Here is a 20,547-nt window from a genome sequence, read left to right on the forward strand (position 1 = left end):
ACTACGCTACACTGGGCAAACACAAAGTTGAATGCTACTCGAACGTGTATTTGCCACCAACTCGGCTCGCCTCGACTCGGCTCAGCTCAGTTCAGTTCAGCTCAGCGCAGCTCAGTTGGGCATGTGCGTTCGTTCTGCATCCTCTATCCATGTGTGTCCATGCCCCGGAGGCAGCAGTAGCAGTGCCAGTGCCACACATGAATTGGAAACTTAAAGGCTTAGACAGCGAGAGGGGGAGGAAGAGTGAGAGCGAGAGAGAGGTGTGGCACACATCTCTGACAACCTACTACATCCTTCGGCTAATGCGATTTATTTTTATGGCCAATTTGCTTGATTAGGTTTTCGATTTTCATGCGCCCATTGCACTCGCTTTACCTTCATGCCCCACTCCGCCCCCCCTCCACCCTGTCAGACTGCCCTCTGGTCTCCTCTGTTTTCCTCTCTCCCTCTCTCGCGCTCTTGGGCTTGTGGCTGGGGGTTCATTAAAGTTGAGAAAACAAAGTTTATAGAAAAAAGAGAGAGAGAGCCGGAAAGGCACTGCCAGGGGAACCAGGGGGGAAGTGCAGCAAAGGGCGGAACTTTTTTTTGGTTGCAGTTAATAAAAAACCAAATGGAATATTAATTACTATTTGCCAGGCCAGGAGCAGGACCAGGGCCTGAGCCAGCAATCGGGATTAAAACTGTGCGGCAGCTGGAACTAAATTACATTGAGGGCAGAGCCGGCTAGGGGGCGGGCAGCAACAGGGAGCCAGAGAGACTCTCGAGTCGCCCAACCATTTGATGCTTCCTCAGATTTGGGTGCCATTTACGAATGGTAAATGCTCCTGTAAGCACCCATAAGCATCCAAATCAATGATGAGCCAAATCCCATTGATTTCCATATTCCATTTGATAATTTACATCGGCTTTGGCTTTTGCTTTGGCTTTGGCTTTGCGTGCAGTGCACTTAAACTCATGTAATACAGGCACATACATGTGCACATACCCACATACCTACATACATAATGTAGGATGATGCTACAACTTCCGATCCAGTCCACTCCGCTCCCCTCCAGCGCAAGCGGAAATACCGCATGGCATTATGACATTTATGTGCTATAAAAATATGCTTCATGCTTTTATGGCTCATCCAATGCGGTCCCCTTCTCCGCCAATCTGCTTCCAGTTCAGCCAACAAAGCAGCTTCCGTAACGATGTCCTCATGTGTCTGTGGCATCATCGGTGCTCATCATCTGTGCATGTGCATATAAAAAAGTTCTGCCCCCACCCCATGCCCTACACCCTACGTCTCCCTCCTCTGGCACCTTTCAAAGGTGGCCAAAAAAAAAACAGAAGAAGAACTGGTGGCTGTATGCATTTTTTTCCCATTACATTTTTATGATTATTTCCACGCAAAAAAAAAAAACAACAGGAAAAAGAGTTGCAAGTGGGTCTGGGGCACACATTACGCATACGCCTCGGGGGCCCTGAGCAAAGCAGCTGCGGCGAAGCGAGAGAGAGACTGCAGCTGACTTTCCTTAATTAATAATTAAAGAATAGATTTTATACATTGTATATAAAATGCTGTTGAGAAACGAGACCTGCAGAAAGGAGTAGAGAGAGCGCCAGCGAGAGCGGATAAGTGTAGTGAAAAGTGTAATCTCGATAAAGGCATCGGAAACGTGACTAAATCCGTTTTGCCAATAAGACACGAAGCCAGCAGGCAGGCGTATCCGCATCCGCATCCGTTATCCTTGAAGCAGTGCCATTGGCCGGCCAAAGATGAAGATATAAAGACGCAAAGCTCAGTAGTCCACGCGCCACATCTTCCTTCCGTGGCATTGAACTGTGAAATGACTTCATTAGTGAAAATATTGTATGTCGCACGGTCTCCTTCAAACTCCCCCTCCCGCCCCGTACCCATCCCTCCCTCCCCCTGCTCATGATTTATTGCTTATGCCCGAGTTACAGCCACACACACCCACAGACACACATACGAGGGGGGGGAGTATCTTATGTGTGGAATTTTATGTAAATTTAACAGGGCCATAAGCAAGGCAAAAAAATAAAAGGCAAAAAGTTGCCCATATAAAACATAAAGCGCAAATTAATTGAGGCAAAGTCGAGGAGCAGCAGCAGCAGCAACAGCATCCTTCCCCTGTCTCCTGTGCCCTGTCCCTTATATATTTTTTTCCTTATGTGAGGGATGGAAATAAAGATTTTCCTTCGTTCTTTTGGGGGGGTGCGCAAGAGGGCCACACATAGTATCAAGTTATGAAACACCAGAATCAGAATCAGAATCACAGCTTGATGGCTGTGATTGTGCGTACCCAATGATATTTGGCGTACATGTCTCTGAATACCAGCGAAAGGACTTCTTTAAAGGGGAATTTTTTGGTTTGAATTTAAAACGAAAAAACGTTTTTAAATCGAAAAATCTTGAATGTATCTCACTTGACAACCACTCAGAGGCTTTTCATAATCTGGGCTCCTCTTTGAATGCTGCTGCGTGAAGGCTCTGACAGGGTCCCATGCCCCATGCCTCCATGCCTCATTGGTATGGGAAAAGGCACCTGTGCCTGTGCCAGTGCCAGTGTTGGCTTTGCGAACGGAAATCACTTGAAACAGCTGCAGCAGTAGTCGCAGCAGCACCTGGGAGACGTGGCCAAACAATGGCCCCCGCAATCCTTGCTGCAACAGAAAGTAGAAGAAAGGAAGCAGTTCGTTTAACGAGCGCCCCAGCTCAAAGGCACTGTAAGGTGCGTGCAATGGCTTATCCTCCCCACAGCGTCATCTACTTAGAGACGTTAACGGTAACTGGGTGGGTGGAGGGTCGGCTTGGATTCTTTTGCAATCCATCCATGCCGTCGTTTTCGCCTCCGTTTTAATTGATTCGCCTGCAGCAACTGCATAATTATGTACGTACGTATACGTATGCCCGTATGTTTTCCGAGAAAGAAGAAAAATCCCAGAACGAAGAGCGGAGACATCTGACAGACGACAGATAGACGACAGTGCGCTGACAGTTGGCCCCAATCCCAGCCGGCATGGCGTATGCGTGATTTGAATGGGTTTGGGCTCGGCTTTGAGTTTGGGCTTGAGGACATGCGTGTGTGTCAGTGTGTGGGCGCGTGTGTGCCGTACAATGTCCTTGGCAATGCCTAGACATAATTTCATTAAAAGCTTATATTCCTCCATAGAGAGCTTTGCTGACGGGTTCTATTAACATGTCGTCTATGAGAATCTGAATTTTATGGCAATTGAGAGCCCCAGATATGAAATGACAGAAGTCTTCACGAGACAAAAAATGCCTTTACCGAATGTTCATTTGAAATATAATTAAAATTGTCAAGGAAATACTCGAATAGTTGAGTGAGAGAGCGGCGAGAGGGCAGTCGGGAGAGCAGGCGAGAGGGCAGGCGAGAGGACTGTCGAGAGGGCAGTCGAGAGGGCAAGCGAGAGTGCAAGTGCCTTAAATTCCTAACTTTGTTGGCCACTTGGGGCAAATCTCTTTAATTGGAATAACAATTGCTGGCAGCAGCAGAAACTTAAGTCCTTCCGCTCTCCAGACGCACACACTGAAAGTTGCATCTGCAGAAAGTGGCATCCCGAATTCCCAGCTTCTCTGCAACTTTAATATTATTGAAGTCATATTTCTGTGTGGCCTCAAATTGGAGGTTACCTTTGTGCTGAGTGGCCCCAGCAGCATTCCGTGCATTAACTGGACCATGGCTTCAGAGCCATGCAAATCCCTGGCCTCTAAAGCTCTCTGCTGCATGTGAGTGCGGTCTGTGGGCGCCTCCGTTGACAATGCCAGCCAATTGTAGCTGCCAGAGGAGGCTGAGCACTGACCACAGTGCAAATTGTGCAATGCAGTTTATTCCATGAGAGACGACGCTTAGCGAGATGCTGGTTGCTGGTTACTGGTTGCTGGTTACTGGTTACTGGATGCTGGCTGCTGGATGCTGAATACTGAATGCGGGCTAAAGCAGACGGTGAGCTCTGTACTCTTTGCTCTCTGTAAAGACTGCTGTGGTTCTATTTGTATGATGATGTGCCACCCATTCGACCATTCGCCGTTCCACTTACGATGCACGGGGAGCACTGCAGTTCGGTTCATTTCTGCAGCCATTGTGCCAGGACAAACAAATGGCATTGCAAACATTTTCCCATGACGTACATTCCACATTTTCCTACGCTCTCATCCGCCGGCACCTCCGCCTCCTCCACCTCTGGTATTACCATGGCAGCAGATTAGATTTTGTGGTTTGGAAAATGTTTAGCAACAAAGTCAGACAAATGAATGGAAATGGGTATGGGAGTGGAGTGGAGTCTTAAAGATGATAAATGTATCTAAGAGCTATCTGCAAATGTGTAAACTGTATCAATTGAGATTTATTAACTATTTTAGAAGTTTCAGACTGTGAATTACGAGGCTTTTGTGCAGATATTTATTGTGTTACGGCAAGGAATCGAATTCAGTGCACTTAAATATTTCTAGTGTTAGAACAGCCGAAATATTCAACAAACTAACGAAAATGTGCGTGTGAGCGTGTCGCATTTCAACGAGTTTAAATCTTTCGGTTTTAAGCTTTCAGTATGAGACTAATGTATGTAAATGTGAAAAATCTTGTGGCAGTGGGAAAGAAGCTTAAATAAATAAATCAAATGGGTACTAAATACTATTTTGCGATCTAAAAAAAAAAATGCACTTTACCATAAAAACGTTGATCAAAACCTATTATTCTCCATTGAACAATTCCGAGAAAAAAGTTTCTTTACCACTGTTTCATTTCCTGTCCAGCTGGCGGCCCTCCGCTCTGATTGCTTCGGATCCTGTGGCACTAAGAACACGTGAACACACACAGCACAGCACAGCACATACATATATAATCCATTATAAAACTGTTTACATAAGGTTTCTTTAAATTGGTTTATTGTTGTGGAGTCCAACTGGACCCCCAGCAGAAGAGAGAGAGAGAGACAGATGTTGTACGGGAAACCATTGCTAAGCCCTCAAAGCACCAAACTACACAGCCGCATGAAGGGGACCCTGGGATAGTCAGGAGCCAGGAGCCAGTGGCCTGCACCCAGTAGCCGTCCTCCAATGTCCACAGCATGTGTGGTGTGCTGTGGTCTCTAAGCGCCTGCCATTAATAATGCAATTGTCGGGATTGCTGATAAATTGCTGTGGTTTGACAATTTGCACAGCAAAAACCGCAGTAGAAAAACTGTAAAAAAAAAAACAGAAAAGCCCTGGGAAAAGTGCAAGAAAATAGAAAAATTGAGAGCAAAAAAAAATACATTTATTTACGTGTATTCGGTTTACTCCCGTAAATATCCTTTGACAACAGGCAGTATTTGTGTATTTTGTGTTGGCGATAATTAAATCAAGTTTTAAAACGTTTCGCCAGCGACTTCTGTAAACAAAAGCAAACAAGTAATTGCCATCCAGGGCGTATGCGCAATATTACACATACGCAAGTACATATTTCAATTAAATTCCATCTGCGATAAGGCGGATGGGGGGGCCGCCTAGCAATTAGCAAAAAGTCAATGTACCAAATTAAATATTCATAATGGTTGGAGTGCGACTATTTGGTATTTCGTGCGAGTATTTGCCTGCCATGCCATGAGAATGTCACGCACGAGTGGAGTCTATGTACTATATCGCTGATAGCTGGAGAGGGGGAGGGGAAAAGGGATTGTATTAATTGAATTTACCATCGTTAAATCATGAATGAGGATTATTTGTTCCCCGAATAAACATAAAGCAATGCGAAAAATAAATAGAAATGATAGAACACAAATTCATTTGCTGCAGAGTAATTTCAGCGACTGCCACAGTTCTTGGAAATTTTATATTTGTTGAAATTCAATGCTCTCTAGTTGTGAGTGTGTGCTTGTGTGTGTGTGTTTGTTTCCAATTCAAGTACTTGGGCACTCAATGGAAAAGTCAAGAAATTTATTTACTAATTTTGATGGATTTTCCAAATTAAGGGGTTCTTGGAATTCAACATTGAACAGCAGGTGAATGGGGAAATATATTCCTTGAAATGTGAAAAGTGACACTCCCGCGTTTTGTACTTTCTTCGGAAATTATGAATTTCTGAACTGCAGAGAACACTGTAATCCGTGGCTTGGGACATCCTATTATGCCCAACCCACCGGCCCCAGCTAACCTTTCGCTTATTAGCTGGTAGAGGGGCGTCGGCGTCACATTCAGTCCAATCTTATTATGCTTTCCATTCCAGCAGTGAGGAGAAAGAGTGTGGCAGGAGGAAGCAAGACAAGCCCAAGGTAATGCCACTGATTGTGATTACTGTGTCGTCACGTTGCCAGTGTCTGTGTGTCAACTATGCTATGCGATGCGATGCGATGCTAGCTATGCTATGGAACAGCCACCGCTCCCCAAAGTATGCTAAACATTTAAGAAATTGAAATTTATAAAACGACAGCCAGGACAGCAGCAACGTAGCTCCAGCCAAATGTAATGCCAGACAGAGCCAGAGATTTCCTCAAGTCAATGGCTTCAATTTGCTTTTACGAGGCACTGAGACAGTGGCATGGAAGGATGGAAGGGGGTGGAATAAACTATTTCTGGGATGTGCCAGGGAATGTTGTTTCTGCGGAATGCCAGTAATCTCTGGCCGTCGTTGTTGTGTGTTCTGTGTCGTGTTGCTGCTGTAGCTGCAGCATCATTTGCAAAATGTAATTGCAGCAATTATCGTAAATTTGTGTGTTCTGAATTGTTCGTCGCATTAAAGTTAATTTCACTTGTACTTTGTTTTGCACTCTCTCTCTCGCGTCGGCCACTATTTCAGCATTAGAAAGGACGAAACTTTTCCCTCGGCCTGCCTCAAATCAAAACACATTTGTCACCGCGACGCGACGGCCTGTTGCACATCAGCCAGCCAGTGGAGTCGGTCGGCATCGAGAGCTTTTCGCTCTGGAAGCTCTTTTTTTAGGCCACCATCGAGAGAGAGAGAGCCACGAATTTCGACCAGTTTTCGTTGGCTTGGGATTCTTTGGGACTTGTCCATTATGCTAAGTGCGCCCTGGCACGCTTTGATGCTGCCAATTTCTATGAGGGGATCGGGATCCCTGCCAGCCTCTACTGATGCCTCTAGCCTTTGCCTCTTGCCTTTGCCTTTGCCTTTGCATTTTTTTTTGTTAAGCACAAGCACACATTAGGCTGCAGAGATGGTTATTAGGCCAGAGTAGTTGGCCCACAGCACACAGGTAGTTAAGCGTTTGGGCCAAGAGATAAAAATAACAGCTGCAAAGGTGGCAAAAAAGAGAAAGATTGCAGTTTCGTTGTTGTACTCGTGATGGAATTAGTAGAGGGGCCAGTCCTCCTCGCTCAAAGAGTACCGGCAGGATGCAGGCTGTCTGAGATGCTAATTGGATTCGCTTTAATTGGATTAACCTGGCAGATGAGCAGCAGGACCAGCAACAGGACGGGCAGGACGAACAGTACGGAGTAATCAGGCCAAATTCTAAGGCAACTTTTCGACAGCTCAAAGCTGGCAAAAAAACAGGTAAAAAAAGGTGGCAACCATGTGGGAAATTAAGCAGAAAAGTCGGCTAAGCCTTTGAATGGAAAATCGTCAGAGGGCTGTTCATAAAATATGCATTCCCTGTCAAGGATAATTAGAGAAGGAATTTGCGGTGGAATACATGTCGGAAAGTGGATATGTTTAAATGATTATTATCATTTAATTCCTTAAATGCCTTCAAGGTTTCCAAGCACAAAAGCAAACAGGATTCTCCACGCAAGAGTGGAGTGGAAATCAGGCCACTTTGTTGCCAAAACTATTCTTACCACTAAACACCAGAATAAACCAGAATAAACCGCAATTTGTTTTGGTTTCCAAAAGTCTAAGAATAGCAGCAGCAGCGGCATCTTCCTGCCGGGTCTGGATCTGTGATGAAATGCAAAAGTTTTTTCGAGAAGCAACCAAAAATCACGAACGTAAATCAGTTAACTTGTAAACAACATAGATAGACACGCACACACACACACACACATACACCCACACCCACACACACCTGTCTGTCTGTAAGTCCTGGCAGCGCTATCCTGTAAAATAACTTTGGCACATGTCCCTCCTGTCACCTCATTTGCAAAATTGAAAGTCAAAAGTTGTGCGACAAAGTTGTGCAGGGCTGCAGGATGCCTCTACGGAGAGGAGGCATCTGTGAGGAGGGATCTGTGTTCATGCCGTGGCCTAGGTGGCAGCAACAGCATGTTCTCTGTCTCGTGTGTCGCGTGTGTCGCGTGTCTCCTTGTTTGATGTAAAATAAATTGACATTTAGTTGTCGATGTAAAGGCACAGAGATATTCCCCCTCTCCTGCCCTGCCCTGCCCTGCCCGGCCCTTCAGCAATCTACTGCCTGCAAGTGTCAGAACGTGTTAATAGATTCCCAACGTTGTCAACTTTCGTCGAGATATATATTTAGTTGCATATTTAAATTTTCGGTACCATATAGCCCAGGATCACAGGTATGTCGACATGTCGACACATTTCCTTGGCACATCCCACAATGGCAGCACCTTGACACACACACACACACACACTGGCACAATCTACATACAGTGTGCTCCTTCGAGTACTACTAAATGTTGACACATTTTGGGTTTTTGGCTGGCTCCACTCCGACCATCGTACATGTCCCCTGGCGGCTTTGGCTTTTGCGTTGGCTCCTGGTGCTGCTCCTGCTGCTCCTACTACTGTGATTGCATATCTAAGAAACAACATCCACAACTCTCGTATATGTGTGTGTGTGTGTGTGTGTGGGGGCTTTGCTTTCATTTAGCTGGAAAAGAGTCTTGTGGGACGTTAGTTAGTTATCGTTAGAGAGATGTGGCGAGAGAGAGAGAGGTAGAGAGACTCACCTTTCAATATGCATTCCATTTGCATTTCTAATTTCGTTTCCAGCCCCTAGTGCCCTGAAGCCACAAATTGTACCTTAAATTGGGGCCTGGCATGGCATGCCTTAAAGTTTTTCATTTAATTAGTCCGATGGTCAATCAGGTTCAATTTTAGGAGCTCAACACTATACCCTACCCCGCCTTCGCCTTTCACGGAACCAAAAAATAAGAAACAAATGATTGCACTTGATTTGTATTCATGTCTTCATTTATATGGAAATTATTAGTGTCATTTGTAGCCAGGGCCACCCCTCGAGCCAAACGAAGAGAAGAACAAAACAAAATAATAAAGAAATAAAGACACAAGAAATTGTGAAATTCTCATAAAATGGCATTTAGGCATTTTGGTGGGTGGTGGGGGGAAGAGAAGAAGAGAAATGAACCATGGCAACCATAATGTCGCATGCTCCATGTCTCTGGCTCCATGTCTCTGACTCCATGTCCCATGTTCCATGTCTCATGTCGCATGTGACCTTGGACCAAGTTGCCTGCTGGCATCCGTCCTCCTTTTGGGCCTCTCTTGGCTGTCCTTTTTGTATTGTTTTTGTATTCTCTCGGGAAGCAGCCAGCGACCATAATGTTTGCATAATTTACTTGCGTTTTGCGTTTAAAGGTTTTCAAATTACTTTTTAATTTGGTTTTTCTTGGTCTTGAGTTACGCGCGCGGACAAAACGGCGATGAATGGCAACAACAACAACAACAAGCCGACAACAAACGAACAACAAGTCGAATAAATATGCAAATTTTTTCATCCGCCCCCACACTTTCTCTCTCTTTGTCTCTCTTTTGAAGAGTTCTTCATTGGAAAATGGTTAAGGAAATAAAAAAGGGAAAATCATCGGCCATATGGGAGCAGAGCAGACCTTTTGCTGCTGCCACTGCTGCCATTTCTTTTGGTTATTATTTTTGGTTTTGAGTAGCTCTGGGAATCAATTTCTTAGGGGTTTTCCTCTTCGGAACGAAATGAGGTTGGATTTCACTGGAAGTTAAAGAAAACGTAAATACACTCTAATGGAATATAATTTCCCTGGAAATCTTATAGTAATGCAAGGTCAGAACATCCTTCATGGACTGGGCGCAGGGCAGGGGTGGGGACAGGGGCCGGGGGAAGGGGGAAGGGGCAGAACACTTTCATCGATTGCCATTTTCAGTGCCGTAACAAAAGACATATTTTCGCAGCAAAAGAATGGCGTTGCATGGCAGCAAAAGGTCTTTCACTGCGATTAATATTGCAGAGAGAAAGAGAGAGGGAGAGAGAGAGAAAGAGTATTAATTATGCATGTAAACGGCAAGCGGCAGGGATGAGAATGGGGGGGGGGGGGGTGGGGAAGGGGGGTCGCCAGTGTCTGTTACGCGCCAGATAAAAATGGTTGCATGAATGGCGAAAGCCAAAGGAAGCCAAGCATCAAAAGCCAGCGAAACTTTTGCTTGCAACTGCAACATCGTCTACTTGCACCCAACTGGGACTTTTTGTCACTAAGGTGGCACCTCGCTGTCTTTCTATCCTTCACTAGCACCTCTCTGGTATTCCTTTAATGCTGTTGCTGTTGCTGTTGCTGCTGCTGCTGTTGTTTCCTGTTCCTGGCCCCAACAATGATAAGCCTCAGAGAAGCTGTTCTCACTCGTGACTCGGCGACTCGTCGACACTCGACAGGGGCTCATTTGTAATTCCACTCGACCCAGGACATTGATGGCAGCAGAGTGGCAGCAATGCACTTGGCATTTGGATTGTGCATCCTGGCAAGGCCTCCTTATTGGTAAGCACGTCCCATGCGGCCTCCCGACGCCTGCCTGCTTACCCCTAATGGCTCTGTGACCCAGCTCTAGCTCTGGTTCTGGTTCTGTCCTGGCTCTGTTTCAATATTGATGCATGCTAGTACGCCGCACCGACAAGCACCTCTTGACACCGGGCTTCTGACACCCCGAGCCCGAGCCCCGGCCCAGGCCCGGCCCAGGCCCGGCCCAGGTCCTGGTCCTGGTTTTCACCTTGCGGTCTTGTGTCAATTTGGTACAATTACTTTGGCTCTGCCGCCGTTTGGCATAAATTAATTGCACTACTGGGTACAGTGCACACACTCACACACACACACACACACACACGCACACACGCAGGCAGTGCAAGTGATATATGCCACACATACAGTTAAGGCCTCATTGCCACGTAATTAAAATTGTGCCAGCAGTAAATCAAACTGATGACGTGAATGCCATGCAGGGTTCGGGGTTCGTGGTGAGGGGTGACATTAATGGCCGAAATTCAAGATTGATTTATGCCCCAAAGAGCCAGAGTCTTTGTCTAAACAAAATCCAGTGAAACTATGGACATTTTCCTGGTAACAAGGATTGAGGCGAAGAAAAAATTCAATTGCCTACTTATTGGGGCGCAGCTGCCACTTGATGACGCCGCCGCCGCCGCAACCCATTTTTGTATGCCACATGTCAAATGAATAACCAAACAGCTTAACAAATAGATAAATAAATAAACAAACAAGCATTGAAAGAAAGGGAAGCGAATGGAAAGGAATGGGAAGGGAAAACCTCTGTGCAAATAGAGCAAGTTTTCACGCAGCTGAAAAGCTGAAAAGCAAATAAAAACTGAAAGCCTCAAAGCTGAAAAATCAAAAAGTGAAAAGTTGTAAACAAAATGCGTTGTATTAACGCCTCATCCCACACACACACACACACACACATACACAGCCACACTCCATATCGATAGGGAGGATAGTAGAGCTGAAGCAACCCCCCCCCCCACTCACCGCCTCACCACCCCAATATTTATGTGCAATCAGCCCGACACGTAGTATGTGGATGGATACGTGCGTGCTTGGCTACGCCCCACCCGCCCTGTTCCGTTCTGCCCGACATTGACACCAGAAAAAAAAGAAAGAAGGAAACGGCCAAAAGCAAATGCCACTAAAACCGAGAAACCCAAAAAACAACTACGAACGGCGAGAAGAGAGAACGAGAACGCACTGACCTTTAAGGGCTAAGATGATGGGCGGTGGAGTGGGCGGATGCGGACGTTAAAGGCGAATGCTGGTGTGTGTGTGTGTGTACCATTCCATATTCGCCATATGTGTTTGTGTTTGTATTTCGGGCAAACACACATTACACTGGCCAACAGGAGTGGGTAAGGACCCTTTGAATGCCGAGAATATTAGTAATAATAATAACAATAATAATAATTATGGTAGTAATAATAATAGGGATAATAATCATAATAATAATATAATAAAAATTCTAATAATAATAATACTAATAGTAATAATGTGAAATTAAACGATCGATGTTAACTCACTCTCCTCTACATTCGTAATTACCAATCCCCACAATTTCCATAGACTTAAGACATATAATATACTCATGCCCCACCCTCTCTCTACAAAGATCCTCAATATTCCACAACACCGACCCCATGCCCCTACCAACAAAAACGCCAAAATAATCATCGACTATCTAGATTAAACTAAAATCCTTCACTACATATAACCGCATACACAACCACCCCTGTGCATATGCATATTATTATCTATTATACTATTGATGTACATATCATATTTAATATTATAGATAATAATACTCTAGTGAGCTTAAGGCCTCAGTAGCTAAAGCCCCATACTTTGTTAATACCTAGTTTTAACTATTTATTAGCTTATATAAAATTATAGTGGTAATAATAATAATAGTAGTAATAATAATCTGTCTTCTTTTTCTTTGGTTCAAATTTAAATTTCCTTCCTTTCCGCATCCTGTATTTCAGTGTCGTACTTGGCGCCTTTTTGTTTAGGCCGTGCAAACTTTTCTTTGTGCATTGTTGCTGTTATTTGTTGTTGTTGTTGGTTTTGCTGTTGTGACGGGTACTTCACATACATATTCCCAAAAAGTTGTTTGCTAATGTGTTCGCTTCACGAGTATTCATGGCTATGACAGCTGGCTCTTTGGCTCGCCAGCCCTCCGCCTCCACCATCGTTCTCCATTGCGCTGTGCAATTGGAAAGGTTGAAGCCCCTCGGTGCCCCCCTATAAACCGTTCAGCGTACGCACCGGGTGGCCGCTCTGATATTCTGTATGGCAATTACATGGCCGCAAGCTAAAGCCACCGCACCCGCCACCGCCCCCGCTCCTGTGTCCACAATTTGCAGTCAATTATGCAAAATAAGCATCACATCATCATCCCACATAAACACAACCCTAACAACTGCTCTCTCTCTCACTCTCACTCACCCTCTATCTGTGTCTCTTTCTCTGAGCCCCCTTTTGAAATTGGTTTGGCCATAATGCAATTGCAAAGCTGGCTTAGACCGCGGCCATGAGGATGGGACATTAACGCAGATAATTAATCGGAGGGGATGCTCTGCGGATTGCTACCCAACAAACTGAGCGCCGAAGAAGATTTGAAACTCATGTGGGAAAATCCACATAAATATATTTAAAGAATTTGTACGTTTTCGCCATTGGAATTGTCGATCAGGTGTCCCACCAGAAGCCCCACTGGAATGGGGAAGGGGAATGGGAATGCAAGTTGTGTCCGGTGCAAACTATGCCAACAATGGCACCCCTCGACTCCCCGCCTTGGGGCTTGGGGGCTCATGGCTCATGGCTCACCTTTGCATAAACAAAGAGAGGGCCCAGCTATGAATTTTACATTAGAGGCAGCAGCAGGAATGTGCGCCTGCAGGGAGACATAGAGAGAGAGGGAGAGGGAGAGAGTAAGGACAGGACATTCTCCTCATGCGTGAGCGTGTGCAAACATTCCACTATTTGAAAATTAAATGGATTTCTATTTGACCTGGCTGGCTGTCAGACAAGCAGACCCGTTCCGATCCAGCTCCCGGGAGCCGGGAGCAGCAGCAGCAGCAGCACTCAACCACTCCTCGACTTTCGGGGCCACTATCCTCATATCCTCACATCCTCTCACCCATTGGCAAGTGTATAAAAGTGCGTTTAAGTGTAGATGATGACTGGAAGGCTCCGGGTTCTCTCATTCGGGTTTTTTCGAGTGGCCAGGCCACATGTTCCACCACTCGAAACTCCTACCGCCCTCCCTCCATGTACCGTTGCCCATCGTTGCCAGGACCCACGTTGGCCACGTCAGCAACAGAGCTGCCTCAGGGATTGGGTTGTTCTGTGGGTTGTGGGTTCAGGGTTGTGGGCTGTGGCACGGCTGCGAATTCTTGAGTGTTCGTAATGATTGTGGCAAGCAAAACTAAACTAAACTCGACTCTGACTCCGACTCCGACTCTGGCTCTGGCTCTGGCTGTGACTGGCAGCCAGTTGTCAGTGTCATCATTGGGTTGGTTTCCACCGCCAGCAATGTCATCATTTTGAAGCACCGCCCAGGGAAAATAGTGTTAATGATGCTGATCTGTGGAAACCAACACGCGCCGCATCCTCGAGTGCTTTAATGACATTTCTGCTGCCAGCTCCCCACTCCCCACTCCCCACTCCCAACTCTTTCTTTGGTAGTTTTAAATATTTACGGCCATGTTGCGCACTTCAGACGGCAATTGTGTCGTTGCTTGGATACATTGGATACGTTTTGTGGTCGCCTGAATAAGCCCGAATGGTCTTCTTCTGCTCTAGCTGCGCCTGGCAAATGGTCTTCCCTTGTTAAGGGTTAACGATGACAGCGACAGAGCCACCCTGGCTAACCAAATTGGCCAACAGCGGTCGGTGGTAACCAAATCTGTGTGCGAATTAAAGCCGAGGCTCTTGAAGCTGATTAAATATATCGAATAGAATGTTTTCCTTTCGTTTCGTGTCTTCTGGCCATATGTTTGTTTGGCCAACAACCTCTGGCCATGGCGCTGGCATCGATTGCCCATCCGACTCGACTCGATTCGATTCGCTACGCGTATATTGTAATAAATTGCTTTTGTGAAATTAAATTGATTAGCTTTGATCAGCTGCGCACCAGGAGAATGCCTGCGAGAAGTGTGGTCTCCGACAAAACACCTCCTCCGGGGCGACTGCTGGCGGAGCCTGGGCCATGGCTCCTCCAATCTGTTTATTCATTCCAGTGTTTGCTTTGCCCGACTGTCCGACTGGCCGTTGACTGATGGTTTATTACTCCTCCCTCGGCCCTCCTTTGGCCCTCGACTCGGCGCCGGCCTCGGCCTCGGCTCATTTGGCTAATAGTAAAAGTAATCACATAAGCGGAACCCCCAGGGAGGGGGCGCCCATGAATACGGTTAGAGTTGATGCATGTATGCACGAGTATGTGTGTGTGTGTGCCCACGAGTCCTGAAATTAAGTGAATTGGTCCCGGGATATATGGCTGGTTAAGGAAAACGAATTCTAATGAGACAATTTACACGAAAATCCCATACAAAAAAGCGTAATGGTCCGATATAACCGAGAACTAGAAGACCCCGATGTTCATTCAATTATCTCCTACAAAAATCGAACAAAGTTTTCTGAATTTAACACAATTTTTTTTGCTTTTTTTGCATAGAACACCTTCAATTGGAATTCCCCACATTCTGTGACGAAGAACTTTCTTTGCAAAGTGCCCACCTTTTTTAGCCAATCCATGCAAAACGGCTCAATAGATGAGGGAACGGCAAGAGCTGCCATCGCGGAGAGGCTGTCAGTGCAGATGACTGACAGCCTCTCCGCGATGGCAGCTCTTTAAAGACTGATACAAAAATGTTAACAAATCCATAGCGACATCGGAAAAGTACCGCCAAAACCTGAACTACATGTACACCTGCTGGAAAACTCCAAAGCGGCTCCAGCCTATCAGCCTCAGAGTCCGAATACTCAGCATTTTGAGGAGCAAAACTTAAGGGAGCCCCACATTATGGGCCGTATATGAGAATTTCATAGAAGTTCTATGATAGAACAGGGAGTTTATCGGAGTCGAAAAAGATTGATAAAAACAGGGGAAATTGAAGAAAATATACATAGATATGCAAAATATAATTTTAGAAAATATGTAAATAAAATTCGGAAAAATGGAATCAAAAAGGTACAAAAAGCTGTAGCCAAAAAAAAAACACTCACCTCACCTATTTCCAAAATGCTGCAGCGTTACATCATATTTTCTGTTTCCTTTTGACGCGTTTTGTTGTTGTTATTTTTAATTATCGTAGCGTTTAAATTGGTTTTTTTGTTGCATTTCTTTTGGTTTCCCAACAAAGAACCAAAGCAATTTGAATTTGAAAACGATTGATTGCACTGATTCACATGCGGTAAAAAAAAGAACACTCAAACGGTTGGCTGCAATGCGTTGCACTCAATATTGCACCCAATATTGCCGTTTTATTGTATTTTTATTTTTAACTTGCACTTTCGCTCCCTTTTTTCCCTTTTCTCTTCTCGCTTTTCTCTTCACTTGCATTTAGACGCGCGTGCAGCAACTAGAAACACGATTTAATTGACCGCTTAATGAGCTTTGAATGAGTGGTCGGGGGGAAATAAGAAAGCTGGGATAAGAGTAAATGTGTATTTTACTCAAAGCTCTTCTTAGAAATTCTGCTTCTCTTATCGCTCCCCATCTCAATGATAAAAACGAGCGCGAAAATTTGTGGCGAAATCATTTCGTAGTGCATAAAGCTGATCACAGAGAAAGAACTCACGTCACGAAACACTCTATTTAGTTGACCGCTTTGATGAGCGCTTTGAAAGAGGAGCCAGGGGGAACTGCAAGCTGTGATAAGAATGCAGAAGCGTGCAGGGCGACTCAAAGCTTCGTCGAAGAACGAGAGCGAACGAGCTTATCGTACTTATTGTATGTGTAACTTCACGAAAGAGGGGTAATGAGAGTCAAAGCTCTGCTTGGAGATCGATGTTCGTTTCTCCCCGTTTCCCTCTCCTCCCACAGCATAGAACGAAAGCGAAAGTACGTGGCCGAGCAACAGCATAGTTGTGTAGATCACAGAGAAATAATGTAGGTCAAGGCCTCTCTCTCTCTCTCTCGTTTTCTTTCGCTCTGTTATCTTACTCTAAATTAACATGACTCTGTAAAGGCTGGAGATAATGCGTTTTGTCTCTGCTGGCGTGCTGCTAAGTCTACATTCTGTGTGTATTCTCTCGAATCAAGTCTTTTCTTGTTTTTCCAAGTACACTCATTTCTATCACGCGGCGTAATGCCCATTCCAATCATTTCCCATCTGGCTTTAGCTGAATCTTTCCAGAAATTCCCTCCGAGTGGGACACACAGAGCTCGTTAGAGAATGACTGATAAGAGGGACAATGATCCCCTTAATTGTCAGTTGTTCCGTTAACACCGTTCCGTTCTATCCTCTGCTCTTTTCTTTCATGTCCGATCATGTTCAATCCGCGCGTGCATTGCACATTCTCCCTTAATTCTGTGTTATCTCTCAGCAAAACAACAAAAACGTTGTTTTACATTTTGTAATGTGTCCTACATTTCATCCTCTTAATTGAACACACTTTTTTTAGCTGTTTTTGCTTAGAACATCTTCAATTACAGTTCCCACCATTCTCCGGCAAAGAACTTTCTTGGCAAAGTGTCCACTTATTTTAGCCAATTAAATCCAAAAACTTATTAGCGGCAAAGTTTCCTTTAACGTAATTGCAAACTACTTAATCATTTATCCAATCACAGTGCCGCCAGTCGCGTCCGGACAATGCGAATGGATCCCAGTGCCACCTCATTCAATTACACCACTTTCAGCTGATGCAGTGACTTTGTTCCCCACTTTAATGGAACAGAGAGAGAGAGAGAGCGGCAGCGGAGCAGCGGAACATCTGTGGCAGAGTGTCAGTGTCCGCATCGAGGTATCGTGTCCATCGTGTCCTCGGCTGGGGACCATTTGACAAGCGTGTCGTGTTACCAGCGCCTTATGCACGTCTCTCAGTGCTGCATTAGCCGGGGCTTTAGTCGGGCCACTCACATGCCACAGTGCCACATGTGGAGGTGGAGGTGGAGCTGAAGGAGGAAAAAGTTGCCACTACCACAGCCAGGCCTTGTCACTTATGCAAAATCCCCTAATGGAGGCATGCGGAGGTGTAAGAAAAACAGAATAAAAGAAGAAAGGAAAGTAGAGAAAAGGAACGGGGAGGAGAGGAGGGGAGGGGAAAGGAAAGGAAGCCAAGCAAGCATAGCGATGCAGCCCGGCCTGGCCGAGGGATCTGCTGGATGGCTGGATGGCTGGATGAGTGGATGACTGGATGGTGTTGCTGTTTCGGTATCCTCTTGTTCGTTTTTCTTGCCATTACATACAAATGCTCTTTAAGCGGATTCCGCAGCGTTTTACTTGTTTGCCATTGTTAAACCGAGTGCTCAGCATAAGGCGCCCCACAGGACCCCCCCCCCCCCCCACCATTCCCCTTGCACCAGCAGGATACTTAGCCAAGCTTTTGGCTGTGTGCTCTGTGTGCTTAAAGGCAGGCGACAAAAAAGCTGATGAGTCTCAGGGGTAAGGCACTAGCACTGCCAATACCCTACAAATGAGTAAATGGAAAAGCCTGGGAAATGAAGACGGACAAGCCACTCAACTATTTTACTCTGACAATATGCCCACTAATTCAAATTGATTTTAATATCCTCAAACCTATAGGCCATATTTTTCTCTGCAAACCAGGCTATAGGGCATCTGCATAGTCCATCCCTAAAACCTTGAAAACTTCTCATCAATTTGATAAGAAAAACAAAAGCCTCACAACTGAAAAATGCTTAGGCACATTTTTCTTTTTGGTTTTTGGCTTAAAAGAAAAATCACAAAAATCGCAAAAAAAGTAAATCAAGAGAAAGAGGGGAGACAGAAGGGAAACCCTTCTAATTATGCCAGAACATGCGCAAATATTTTTCTTATGGCTGCTCGCCGCTACGCTACGCGGAACATTAATTAATTCAAGGCACCCCCTAGCACCACCCACAACCCATAACGGGGCCCAGGAACTCAAGAGTCTGTATGTGTGTGTGGCCCGCTGACTTGGGGCCGGAAAAAGTCAACGATGAGTTGCCAAAGTTTTTAATTAAATTATACAAAGTATATTTGCCCAATTTCATAAGAAGCAAATATTAAGAATCAGTCAGAAGAGCCAAAAACAAAAACCCTCGCCAAAAAATGGCAACGGAAAAGGCTGTCGCTGACATCTGACAATGGAAAAGGAAAAAGGGTTTTAGACCAGGAATCAACACGAAACTGAAACCCTTAAGCGCGGAAATAAATCGAAGGCCCCAAGGCAAAAGGGAAACCCAAGAAAAATCGGATATTTCCTTTAAGCCCAGTAAATACAATGTATTATCTGTGTTATTCAGTTTTCTGTACGAATTTAATTGCATTAAATATCTACCTACCTCAAGGCGCCTGAAAAATGCCCCAACAAATAGCGGAAAAATACGCACGATCCACCGATGTGACACCGAGTGTCAAAGCCAATGAAATCAATCAAGCAGAAGTCGCAGACGCAGAGCAGCAACAAATAAGGAAAAGAAATGCCATAAAACTTATTTACTTAGCACCAGCAAAATGTCCGAGTCCGTAGCCTGGAGGCTGTAGCAACGAGTCAGGGGCCTGGAGCCCTTGGCCAGGAGTCGGGTACTTAAACAAAAGGCCTGACATAAATAAAGCAGCATAAAAAATAAGCAGAAGAACAAACGAACAAGAGCCAGCGGAAAGCAAAGTCAAGTCAACGAAAAAGTGGGGCTGTCAATAATCATAAAATGTCTGCAGAAGCCAGAAAAAAGAGAGAGAAAGATATAGGGGAAAAAAGAGTGGTGGTGGGGGGGGCTGTGGGAGAGGAATTTGTTAAATTGCCTGTGAATGACAAATATTGTGCTATAATTTCTATTAAGAAAATTAAGCAGCGCGCACCACATTTCGTATGCGCATTATTTAATTTCTCTAAGTGTTGTACGGCAACTCCAGCTCCAAGCAGCCATGAAATTCTAGCTGCTGCTCTTTAGCCGACAAGATTTCTGCAATCTTAAAGGGAGATTGTAAAAAATGCATAAGTACAACTTAAAGGCCTGTGAATGGCGCGTCTAATGGACAGTGACATAAGACGCAGACGGCTGACAGCCAGGACTGGAGGCTGCCATTTCTGTCCCGTCTGTGCCCCAATGTGCCCCAGTCGCTGTCCTCCAACTCCATGCTGTAGTTCCAAGTTGATGGCCTAACGTGTTTGGACATGGCCAAGAAGCGTAGACAATGGAAGACAGACAGACAGAGTGCGAGGGACGCTCGACGCAGGACGCAGTGGGCGAGGCAACACAAAAATGGTTTTCTTTAATTTTTTATATCTGAACAATAGCCTTGGTCGCCCCACCCGCCCCAAAAGCTTTATGAATTTTTTATTAAGCCAAAAAGAGAGCTGCATGAAATCCACAATGACATGTGGAACGAAAATCAGTGCTAAAAATGATTGCCTACCCGCCGGAAAAATTTATATTTTTTTTCATCGGATTGCGACAGCGCTAAGTGATAATAAATTTTAAAAAATTGTCCTTACAGGATTTTTCCCCGGGGCTAAGCTGAGTGAAATTCCATAAATGGATGCTAGCTTTATTCCTGCGTCAAATTGTAATTAAATCTTCGTCCGCTCACATATGCGGCACTCGGATACGTATCCTTGCTGCACAAAAGACAAGAGAAAATCAAAAATCCTAACTGGAGTCCCGCACTGACAGTGGCTCATCAAAATGAGCAGCGGATACTTAA

Source organism: Drosophila pseudoobscura, chromosome X (assembly GCF_009870125.1).
Source record: "Drosophila pseudoobscura strain MV-25-SWS-2005 chromosome X, UCI_Dpse_MV25, whole genome shotgun sequence".
Classification (NCBI taxonomy): domain Eukaryota; kingdom Metazoa; phylum Arthropoda; class Insecta; order Diptera; family Drosophilidae; genus Drosophila; species Drosophila pseudoobscura.